Genomic DNA, 12,410 nt, shown 5'->3' on the forward strand with positions numbered 1-12,410 from the left:
ATATTCTGCTATGATTCATGCTTTCTCCAATAGTTTATTCTTTAGAACCCAGTTTGTAATCTATGTAAAATGTTGGTAACTTAGTGCTGTGTTAAAAGCCTCTTGACAAGGCCTTCAATTCAATGTTTTTGTTCTCAATGGACTTACATGGATCAAGAATGGTTAACAAATATAAAAACCCCACAACTCTATTCCCTCTGAGTTGCACAGTAATCCCAGCATTGATTTGTCACTTTGTAAAGCACCATGTCTGACCTTTAGTCTCTAAGCTAATTAGGGGAAAGGACAGTAAATGTCAGCTGGTTGTAAAATATGTAAATTAGCAAATTAAGGCCTTTTTCATGTACCCTAGCTATTCAACATGTAAGATATCAAAGAAATAACTTTTATAAAGGTATTCACTTCAAAAATGTCATACATTTCTAGGAAAATATGCTTTTCATTCTCCAGCCTCTGCTATATGTTTTTTTTTCATGAACCGCACTTTCCTAAAGGCCTACATTCTACTTTATCGAGAAGCCTTGGTTATCAGTGCTAACTAGAGATTCTGGGTTCGAGTCCAGGCTCTGTCGCAGCCAGACACGACCGGGAGACCCATGGGGCAGCGCATAATTATCCCAAATTCGTTTAGGTTAGGGGAGGGTTTGGCCTGCAGGGATGTCCTTGTCCCATCGCGCACTAGTGACTCCTGTGGCGGGCCGGGCACAGTGCACGCAAACACCGTTGCCAGATGCACAGTGTTTCATCTGAAACATTGGTGCGGCTGGCTTTCGGGTTAAGTGGGCATTGTGTCAAGAAGCAGTACGGCTTGGTAGGTTGTATTTCGGAGGACGCACGGTTCTCGACCTTCGCCTCTCCCGAGTCCGTATGGGAGTATCAGCAATGAGACAAGACTGTAACTACCAATTGGATACCACGAAATTGGGGATAAAACGGGGTTAAATAAAACAACAGCCTTGGTTATCAGTGCTAACTTGTGGTGCTGGATTCAGGGAGTCCCGGCCATGTACATAGGCTGACAGTACTGTACGTGGCCTTCAGATTGCAGGCCTGCATAGGGCAAAGGCAAAGTAGCTAGCGAGGTACTGCTCTGTCATGGGCAGCCTATCTGTCTGGAGAAGGTGCTTTCTGTATCCATAAGTGTCAACATACTGTATCTGTCATTTGAATGGTTTGAATCCTTTAACTCTAATGTGATTTGTGGATTCAAATAAAGTATTTAAAATATGTTTGTGTGTGTGTGCCAGCTGTTCGTGTGTATGTGCTGAAGAACCCATTTCCACAGAGGGTTCTACTGTACATGGCAGAGGTGGGACCAAGTCATTGTTTTATAAGTCACAAGTAAGTCTCAAGTCTTAGCACTCAAGTCCCAAGTCAAGACAGGCAAGTCTCAAGTCCTAAACTTAGAGTTTTAAGTCCAAAACAAGTCATAATGTGCACTTCACCAAATGTAATACCATTTCATATTTTTAACAAGAGTAATAGTTAGTATATTACATTTACGCAAATCATGAATGCTTTTAAAAATATCTATATATTTATTACTTTCCAAATAAACGTTATATTTCCATGGAAAAGCCATAGGTAGCCATAAGACACCCCCCCATAATGATCGCTATGGAGCGCAATCGGGCGATGTAGGCTTGTACACAACCACCCAACCTTAACACACACACACACACACACACACACACACTCTCTCTCTCTGTGTGGTTACAGTAGGCTAACGTATGTCAATGGTTTTAAGAACAGCAGTAACATCAGACAGGATTTAGGCTACCAACTGCTTAGCCAGTTGTAGCTCAATCTTGGGTGCAATGATCACATTCCCGCACTGACTGACTGTGTGGAGGCTCATTGATTTAACCTTAGCCTACATGATACACTAGTAAAGTAATAAAATATATAGCTGTCATCTATATTAGCCACGACTTAATGTTATTTGTGCAGCTTCAAATGTCGAACAAAGTTGGAAATTGTTGCTCCTCCATCTGTAATTTTCTTAATAGCATCATTTTTAATATTTGGGCTTGGGGGGAGGGTATCAAGTCAGGTCGAGTCATAAGGCTCAAGTCCAAGTCAAGTCACGAGTCATTGGTGTTCAAGTCGAGTTGCAAGTCATCAAATTTGTGACTCGAGTCCACACCTCTGGTACATGGAACGCAAAAGGGTTCTATCTGGAACCAAAAAGTGTTTTACTTGGAACCAAAAGGGTTTTTCCTATGGGTACAGCCGAATAACCATTTTAGAACCCTTTTTTCTAAGTGTTCCTGCCGTCGTCTAATGGCGCCGTGCTAACAGTAAATTCACTGATCATTATGATGTGATTAATCAGAGGTCCCTGGAGCCTTTGGCATGTGCGTTTGTTCATTAGGGAGGATTTTCTGAAGGCTTAGCTTCTCCCAGCTGCCTTACAGGAACAAAGGGGATCTGTTCCTCCTCACTGTGGATATGTCAATCAGTCGATGCTGTGATAGAGAGGCTACTCTCAAAGTTTGGCCAAGTTCTTCAAGGTCTTAAGCCATTATGACAACAAACAGCACCAAACACTGATTCAGTCATTCAGTTGATGTTGATAACAGATGTATACACTCTTACAAAAAAAGAGTTCCAAAAGGGTTCTTCGGCTGTCCCCATTGGAGAATTCTTTTTGATTCTACATGGAACCCAAAAGACATCTACCTGGAACCAAAAGGGTTCAACCTCGAAAAAAAAGGGTCCTTCAAAGGATTATCCTATGGAGACAGCCGAAGAAACCCTTTTAGGAGTGTAAGAAGTGGATAGGGTTTTTGATGATCAGGCCAAAGAGATGAGATGAGACGAGAGCTTAGTCCTAAACAAGGCAGCCTTTTAAACTCTTGGCATTTGGGTTCAGGAAGTGAGTGAAAGAAAAGACAAGCTTCATTGGTATGTAGAATATATACAGAGTACTATCACTGGTGCCTTGTCCTTGGAATCTTCAGCTGTTTACTGATAGACTGCAATGGTAGTGGATACAAACACCTGTATCTCCATCAGGAAATAACTTGAGATTTTTTATATTGTATTTGTGATGAGCAATTTGGACTGTACATTTGGAAAGATTATTTAGATGTCTCTATGCCCAGCTGTTTATTGTTCCCTCCAATAGTACATCTGCCGAGCAGCAACAGTTGTGGCTACATGCTGAGGGAAAAAAAGTGGATAGCTTTTCCATTCCCCTTATGAGTCTGCTTGCTTGTCATCTATGGCAACTAACAGACTGAAGAAAAAAGACATGTAGCTCTCGTCCAGCCTCCTTGTTGCTCTCACATAAACAATGGATGTCTCTCAGAGGCAGTAGAAATCAGAGGGGGAATAAAGCATTAGACACACAGGGTGATTGCTCCTCTCTCATCATGGAATGAAGACTAATCAGTGTAGTACAGAGGCCTCTCTATGTCTCTGCCCCCCACTGACGTGTATTCATGGATGCCAAGGGAAGCCAGGCTTCCCCAAAAAACAAACAAAAATATATATACAATTTATCTTCTCTGCGTTTTCATAGTTTTCCTTCAATTCGCAAGAGGCTGAATATACTGTATCTCAACAGAGATAGCATCCGAGTGAGCAAAACAGTGCCCCTCTGTTTCTGTATGGTTAGGCCATCTAGTTGATGCTGTCTGGTCCAAAAGAGCATGACATTGTTGCAGCCCATAGCATTGAATGCAAGGGAAGCCAGTGAGCATCTGGCCTCCCTTGATTAAAAAAAAGTATAAAATAATATCAAATGAGCATATAACTAAACTGAGTGAGCTCAACTGTGAATGGTCCTGGTGCACTGAAACAAAGTGTCAATGGAAGCAAGGTTGGATTTGGCATCACTCCTACCAAATCCAATCGAGAGTATATGCCATTGACAGAAACAACTTGAAATGTTGCAACTTTAGCTAGTTAAAATCGTACCCTTTCTGAAATTAGCAATGGATGGAGATAGGGATTTGGACTTGTGGTTTTACTTAATTCTCCATACTGGCCAATGATTATAACGGTGAGTCTGATCCAACCCTTAATTCATACATTGTGCCCCTGGCCTGATAGGATGGAAGTTCAATATGTACAGTGCCTTGCAAATGTATTCATCCTTCTTGGCGTTTTTCCTATTTTGTTGCATTACAACCTGTAATTTAAACAGATTTTTATTTGGAATGGACATACAAAAAATTGTCCAAATTGGTGAAGTGAAATGAAAAAAATACTTATTTTAAAAAATTCTAAAAAATAAAAAACGTAAAAATGTTGTGTGCATATGTATTCCCCCCCTTTGCTATGAAGCCCCGAAATAAGACCTGGTGCAATCAATTACCTTCAGAAGTCACATAATTAGATTGCACACAGGTGGACTTCATGTAAGTGTCACATGATCTCAGTATATACAGTGGGGCAAAAAAGTATTTAGTCAGCCACCAATTGTGCAAGTTCTCCCACTTAAAAAGATGAGAGGCCTGTAATTTTCATCATAGGTACACTTCAACTATGACAGACAAAATGAGAAAAATTAATCCAGAAAATCACATTGTAGGATTTTTAATGAATTTATTTGCAAATTATGGTGGAAAATAAGTATTTGGTCACCTACAAACAAGCAAGATTTCTGGCTCTCACAGACCTGTAACTTCTTCTTTAAGAGGCTCCTCTGTCCTCCACTCGTTACCTGTATTAATGGCACCTGTTTGAACTTGTTATCAGTATAAAAGACACCTGTCCACAACCTCAAACAGTCACACTCCAAACTCCACTATTGCCAAGACCAAAGAGCTGTCAAAGGACACCAGAAACAAAATTGTAGACCTGCACCAGGCTGGGAAGACTGAATCTGCAATAGGTAAGCAGCTTGGTTTGAAGAAATCAACTGTGGGAGCAATTATTAGGAAATGGAAGACATACAAGATCACTGATAATCTCCCTCGATCTGGGGCTCCACGCAAGATCTCACCCCGTGAGGTCAAATGATCACAAGAAGGGTGAGCAAAAATCCCAGAACCACACGGGGGGACCTAGTGAATGACCTGCAGAGAGCTGGGACCAAAGTAACAAAGCCTACCATCAGTAACACATTACGCCGCCAGGGACTCGAATCCTGCAGTGCCAGACGTGTCCCAAAGGAAAGAATGAATGGGGCCATGTATCGTGAGATTTTGAGTGAAAACCTCCTTCCATCAGCAAGGACATTGAAGATGAAACGTGGCTGGGTCTTTCAGCATGACAATGATCCCAAACACACCGCCCAGGCAACGAAGGAGTGGCTTCGTAAGAAGCATTTCAAGGTCCTGGAGTGGCCTAGCCAGTCTCTAGATCTCAACCCCATGGAAAAACTTTGGAGGGAGTTGAAAGTCAATGTTGCCCAACAACAGCCCAAAACATCACTGCTCTAGAGGAGATCTGCATGGAGGAATGGGCCAAAATACCAGCAACAGTGTGTGAAAACCTTGTGAAGACTTAAAGGAAATGTTTGACCTCTGTCATTGCCAACAAAGGGTATATAACAAAGTATTGAGATAAACTTTTGTTATTGATCAAATACTTATTTTCCACCATAATTTGCAAATAAATTAATAAAAAATCCTACAATGTGATTTTCTGGATTTGTTTTTCTCATTTTTGTCTGTCATAGTTGAAGTGTACCAATGATGAAAATTAAAGGCCTTTCTCATATTTTTAAGTGGGAGAACTTGCACAATTGGTGGCTGACTTCATACTTTTTTGCCCCACTGTATACACCTCTTCTGAAAGGCCCCAGATTCTGCAACACCACTAAGTAAGGGGCACCACCAAGCAAGTGGCACCATGAAGACCAAGGAGCTCTCCAAACAGGTCAGGGACAAAGTTGTGGAGAAGTACAGATCAGGGTTGGGTTATAAAAAACATTCCAAAACTTTGAACATCCCACGGAGCACCATTAAATATATTATTTAAAAAATGGAAAGAATATGGCACCACAACAAACCTGCCAGAGTGGGCCGCCCACCAAAACTCATGGACCAGGCAATGAGGGCATTAATCAGAGAGGCAAAAGAGATCAAAGATAACCATTAAGTAGCTGCAAAGTTCCACAGCAGAGATTGGAGTATCTGTCCAAGGGACCACTTTAAGCCTTACACTCCACAGAGCTGGGCTTTACAGAAGAGTGGCCAGAAAAAAGCCATTGCTTGAAGAGAAAAATAAGCAAACACGTTTGGTGTTCGCCAAAAGGCATGTGAGAGACTCCCCAAACATATGGAAGAAGGTTCTCTGGTCAGATGAGACTAAAATTGAGCTTTTTGACCGTCATGTCAAAAATGTCTGGCGCAAACCCAACACCTCTCATCACCCCTCAGTGAAGCATGGTGGTGGCAGCATCAAGCTGTGGGGATGTTTTTCATTGGCAGGGACTGGGAAAATGGTCAGAGTTGAAGGAATGATGGATGGTACTAATACAGAGAAATTTTTGAGGTCAACCTGTTTCAGTCTTCCAGAGATTTGAGACTGGGACAGAGGTTCACCTTCCAGCAGGATAATAACCCTAAGCATACTGCTAAAGCAACACTTGAGTGGTTTAAGGGGAAACATTTACATGTCTTGGAAAGGCCTAGACACACCCAATGCCTAGATGTCAGCTAATGATTTTGATATGACTAATCACATTGACACAATGTTGACTTAAAGATTGCTGTACACCAGTGGAACCCATCTAAGTTGAAGGAGGTGGAGAAGTTTTGCCTTGAATAATGGGCAAATATCCCAGTGGCTAGATGTGCCAAGTTTATAGAGACATACCCCAAGAGACTTGCAGCTGTAATTGCGGCAAAAGGTGGCTATACAAAGTATTGACTTTGGGGGGGGTGAATAGTTATGCACGCTGAAGTTTTCAGTTGTTTTATAAATCAAATGATACAAACCACCCAAAAATCATTTTTAATTCTAGGTTGTAAGGCAACAAAATAGGAAAAATGCTACAGCCACTGTAGCTAAATGTACTGTATAAAGCTAATGTTAATTAGCTGACATTGACCATGAAAGGAAATTTGGCTAGCAAGCAAGCATTTTAGCCAGGTAGCCTAAGACAACAAAAACTCACTGTGTACTGTATGACGGTCATAGACCATTTTGTCAACACGAAAGACCGGAGGATGGCATTGGCGTGTCTCCACAGTAGTCTGAGTCAACATGTTTAATTCTACTTGCACTAACACGCACACACACTCCACACACATACACACACACACACACACACACACACACACACACACACACACACACACACACACACACACACACACACACACCACACACAGACACACACACACACCACACACAGACACACACACACACACAAATCAGAAACATGGACAGCCACATCATATTTAACTTACGTTGATTGGACTAAATTGTTTTTTATATATTTTAGTTGTCACTCTATTAGACTAAGCAGAGGTCATTTTATGATGCTGAAATATTGAAGTTGAAATGGTGCTGGAATAGTGGAGGCAGCTCCTGTTTTCTTTACGACTTGCGGTAACTCTCTGTGGTTCTAAATAAATAGTTGTTTAGCTGTCTGAAAATGATGGAAACATTACCTTGCTTGACCATGCTGTAGGTCATGTTACTGTTTGTTACATGCATTATGCTTTGTGGACTTCACCGGACAGATGTTGCTCTCTGGTTTTGTGATGAAACAAAGGTGTGGTTGAATTTATTCTGCCACTGTGTCTTCTTATTGTCTCTGCCTTTAGTAACAGGTTGTAATATGGCATTTTCTTCAGGCTTCCCCGCTGATTTTACCCACTCACTGCCACTGACTGCCACTGAGTCTCACCGACACAGCATGGTGCCAACTAACTAGACCATATATAGGCAACCAGTCATACAGTATAGGAATGAGGCCCCATCTTGTACAAAACCAATACATTTACTGTAAGGTGGTAATGTGCTATTTAAACAAAGCCTAAGGGGTCACCCGGTCACTGATTTGGTAAATGGCTGAGGGATGGGGCTGAAGAAATGGAACCACTCTCAAATTCATAGACAGAGCTAAGTATGCAAGAACTGATCGTCCATGACATCACAACTATAGTTTTAGCCATGTTTTGAGGCTATAAAATATGTGTTTACAATTACATATATTTCAAAGAATGGAGTATATTTTGGCTCCGACAGTTTTACCAAGCTTGTGAGACATCAAGAATCAATGGGTATGCCATTTATTTAGAAGTCCAAAAATAGACACTCCGATCTTTCCTTTAACAGAAAGCTTGTCAACTGCTTGTCAAAGTGCTAGTGCAGAGACTGCATGGGCTCAGATCAATCAAACCTGTATGTACTGTATACTCTAACATGGAACTTATGGTAGTATACACAGTACTTATCGTTGTCATGATAGGATGTGATTTCTGGCAGGCAGCAGTTGTACTGACTAAGATACTGCATACATATATATTAGCTATGGCAGGTTTCATTACATTTCACCCAGAGTCCCATTGTGAATACAATGGATCATCAGAGTTATGGCTGGCTTGTGTCTCTGTTGTACTGACATCATAGAAGGAGGGAGGAAGAAAGGATGGGTATGTTTTTACAGGAATCCAGGGGATGTTCCACATAACAACCCTTTGTGTGTCTCTAGAAGATGAATTAGTTCTTTTTACATTAAGTATAATGATGATTATACCTGCCAAAATTAATATAGGACTATGGTGGGCAATTGCTGGTGTGTCTTCATCAAGTCAGTGTTATCATCAAATCAAATGTATTTATAAAGCCCTTCGTACATCAGCTGATATATCAAAGTCATGTACAGAAACCCAGCCTAAAATCCCAAACAGTAAGAAATGCAGGTGTAGAAGCACGGTGGCTAGGAAAAACTCCCTAGAAAGGCCAGAACCTAGGAAGAAACCTAGAGAGGAACCAGGCTATGAGGGGTAGCCAGTCCTCTTCTGGCTGTGCTGGGTGGAGATTATAACAGAACATGGCCAAGATGTTCAAATGTTCATAAATGACCAGCATGGTCAAATAATAATAATCACAGTAGTTGTCGAGGGTGCAACAGGTCAGCATCTCAGGAGTAAATGTCAGTTGGCTTTTCATAGCCGATCATTGAGAGTATCTCTACCGCTCCTGCTGTGTCTAGAGAGTGGAAAACAGCAGGTCTGGGACAGGTAGCACGTCTGGTAAAGAGGTCAGGGTTCCATAGCCGCAGGCAGAACAGTTGAAACTGGAGCAGCAGCACAGCCAGGTGGACTGGGGACAGCAAGGAGTCATCATGCCAGGTAGTCCTGGGGCATGGTCCTAGGGCTCAGGTCCTCCGAGAGAAAGAAAGAGAGAATTAGAGAGAGCATACTTAAGTGGAGAGAGGGGAACCAGCCAGGCAGAGACAGAAATGGCGGTTTGTTGCTCTAGAGCCTTTCCATTCACCTTCACACTCCTGGGCCAGACTACACTCAATCATAGGACCTACTGAAGAGATGTCTTCAGTAAAGACTTAAAGGAAACTGAGTCTGTGTCTCTCACATGGGTAGGCAGACCGTTCCATAAAAATCATCATTGAGTAAAGGTAAAGGGGGTTGGATATTTGAGAAATAAAACACTGTCTGTCACTACATCAACTAAGAGTTAGGTATATCATACTGTAATATTTCTCATAAGGCTGAGATGTGAGGAATGGCATTCATATAAAGGGGAGGAATGACATTCATATAGAGGGGCAGTGGTTTAATGAAAGTACACAGGGAGCTCTCGTTAGCCTCAGATATAACATTTTGACAGTGTGTTCCCGTAAACACGTATTTCCTCTGTGACTAATAAGGATGCACACCCCTTCTGCACGGGGAGGTAATCATAGTGCTTTTAGACAAGACCGGAGTGTCTGATGCGTCTGTACTAAACTCGCTAACAGTAGCCCTTATCCAGTTAGCTAAACACTCATTCAAATAACTATTTTAGAGGCAGGGTGCCATTTTGTAAGTTTACTTGAATCACAGTGTGAAACTGCAACAAAAACAAAGTACCTGTTTTCAGTTACAGTAGCATAGAGCACAGAATGTCTTACACAATAACTGCACTAAATGTACGAAATAAGGAATGAGTACTCAATCTAGAATCAAATATAAAATAAAGTTATTAGAATGCAACTGTATGCTTGATATTGCTAAGCTAGGTGCCCCTAGGGAGAATAGCACTGAAGTGAATGCAAAGTAGCTAATAGCTAACTAAATTCTTCATATTTTACAGAAACATGAAGATAAAAAACAATAAACAAATGTGCTTACAGGCAAGCACCAACAAAGTTTGGCATGGGCCCTCAGCTCCTCAAAAAGTAATACGGCTTCACCATTGAGTGCATCTTAACTGGCTGCATCATCGGTTGGTAGGGCAGCTGCTTGGCACCTGACTGCTAGACACTATAGAGGGTAGTGCGTATGGCCCAGTACATCACTGTGGCTGAACCCACTGCCATCCAGGACCTCTATACCAGGTGGTATCAGAGGAAGGCCTTCAAACCACCCAACCACCCAAGTCATAGACTGTTTTCTATGCTACAGAAAGTGATACCGATGCACCAAGTCTGGAACCAACAGGACAATTAACAGATTATACCCCCAAGCCATAAGACTGCTAAATAGTCCGGCTAGTTATTTGGTTAAATATTTAACTATCTGCATTGACCCTTTTTTCACTTATCCCATACACTGCTGTTTATTTGTCCTGTCCTGTTGACTAGTCACTTTATTCCTAGTTATCTATCTACCTCGTACCCCTGCACATGGACTCGGTACTTGTTCCCTGTGTATATAGCCAGGTTATCGCTACTCATTGTGCATTTATTATTGCTTCTATTATTTCTCTCTCTGTATTGTTGGGAAGGGCCTGTAAGTAAGCATTTCACTGTTAGTCTACACCTGTTGTTTACCAAGCATGTGACAAATACCATTTTATTCGATTGGTGCTCATATTTGTTCTATTTCACACATTCAAGTGTGTATTAATACGCATGTGTGAATTATATACATATTTTTTGCATATCTCAACTCCCCCTTAGACGTCCTTGGAAAGCAGAGTAACAACCACTGTAAGTGCTTTGCTCAAGGGCACCACACAGGGATGTAGTACACTTAAGTGGGGGCATGAATAGCTGAGAGGTGGTGGTCATGAGGTCGGCTCTGTGTGATATGGAGGTCTAAGAGTCAACCTGAAGAGTTATGTTCTGCCTAAGGTTACTGTTCACACAGGACTCTGTGGTCGTATCAGTTCAGAGAGAGAGTGGTCTCGGCAATCCCAGACCAGCAGCACTAGGTTTGGGAATCATGTCAGATTTTCTTGGCCAGTTCGTGGAGGGTGCTCTTCAGACAGACAACTCTCCCAACATTGGTTGTAAACTTGAAACGATTACGTCATAGCGCTTGCAAACTACTCACTAGCCCATCTGTAAATAGCCCACCCAACTACCTCATCCCCATATTGCTATTTATTTTTGTTCTTTTGCACCCCACTATCTCTACTTCCACATCATCATCTGCACATCTATCACTCCAGTGTTAATGCTAAATTGTAAATATTTCGCCACTATGGCCTATTTATTGACTTACCTCCCTAATCTTACTACTAATTTGCACACACTGTATATAGATTTTTCTATTGTGTTATTGACTGTACGTTTGTTTATTCCATGTGTAACTCTGCGTTGTTGTTTTTGTCACACTGCTTTACTTTAACTTGGCCAGGTAGCAGTTGTAAATGAGAACTTGTTCTCAACTGACCTACCTGATTAAATAAAGGTGAAATAAAAATAAAATAAAAAACTGACTAGGTGTCCCCTTTTCCTACTGCCTTGCAGAATCCAGTCCTTTGATCTACAATGACTATTTGTCCAAATAAAGACTAACCAATCAATAAAAAGTTTGGTCAGAATCAGTACACCTGAAGCACTGATGGCCTTCTCTTCCCGCTGTGTTAAAAAGCTACAATTAGATTAAAGGACCCTTTAGGTATCCAAATCAAATATTTAAAAAAATATGTTATAAAGTATTGAATTTGGCCCATAGATATGCATTGAATGGCAAAAAAGACAGTGAAAAAGTAAATCATACGGAACAATGTTTTGAAGTGTGTGTCCTAAATCTAGGAGATAAAAGAAAGGTAATATATATATGTATTTTTTTTTACACATTTAAAACCACTTGGGGTTATGCACAAAACTACCTCCCATATTTCCATAATCAAATTTTAAACAACGGTACTGGTTACATTCAGACCATGACACTTGTGGGGTTCATAGAGCAACGTGGAGAACACCACCGTGTTCGTGAGAAGCTCCCCTTTCCACAGTGGGGTGACATTAGTTTGTATCCCAAACTGTTCAGACGCTGCAAACAGAAGTTGGCACATCGACTGTACTGACTTCAGACGAGACCCCTGAC

The sequence above is a fragment of the Oncorhynchus tshawytscha genome, linkage group LG19 (genome assembly GCF_018296145.1).
Source record: "Oncorhynchus tshawytscha isolate Ot180627B linkage group LG19, Otsh_v2.0, whole genome shotgun sequence".
In the NCBI taxonomy this organism is placed as follows: Eukaryota; Metazoa; Chordata; class Actinopteri; order Salmoniformes; family Salmonidae; genus Oncorhynchus; species Oncorhynchus tshawytscha.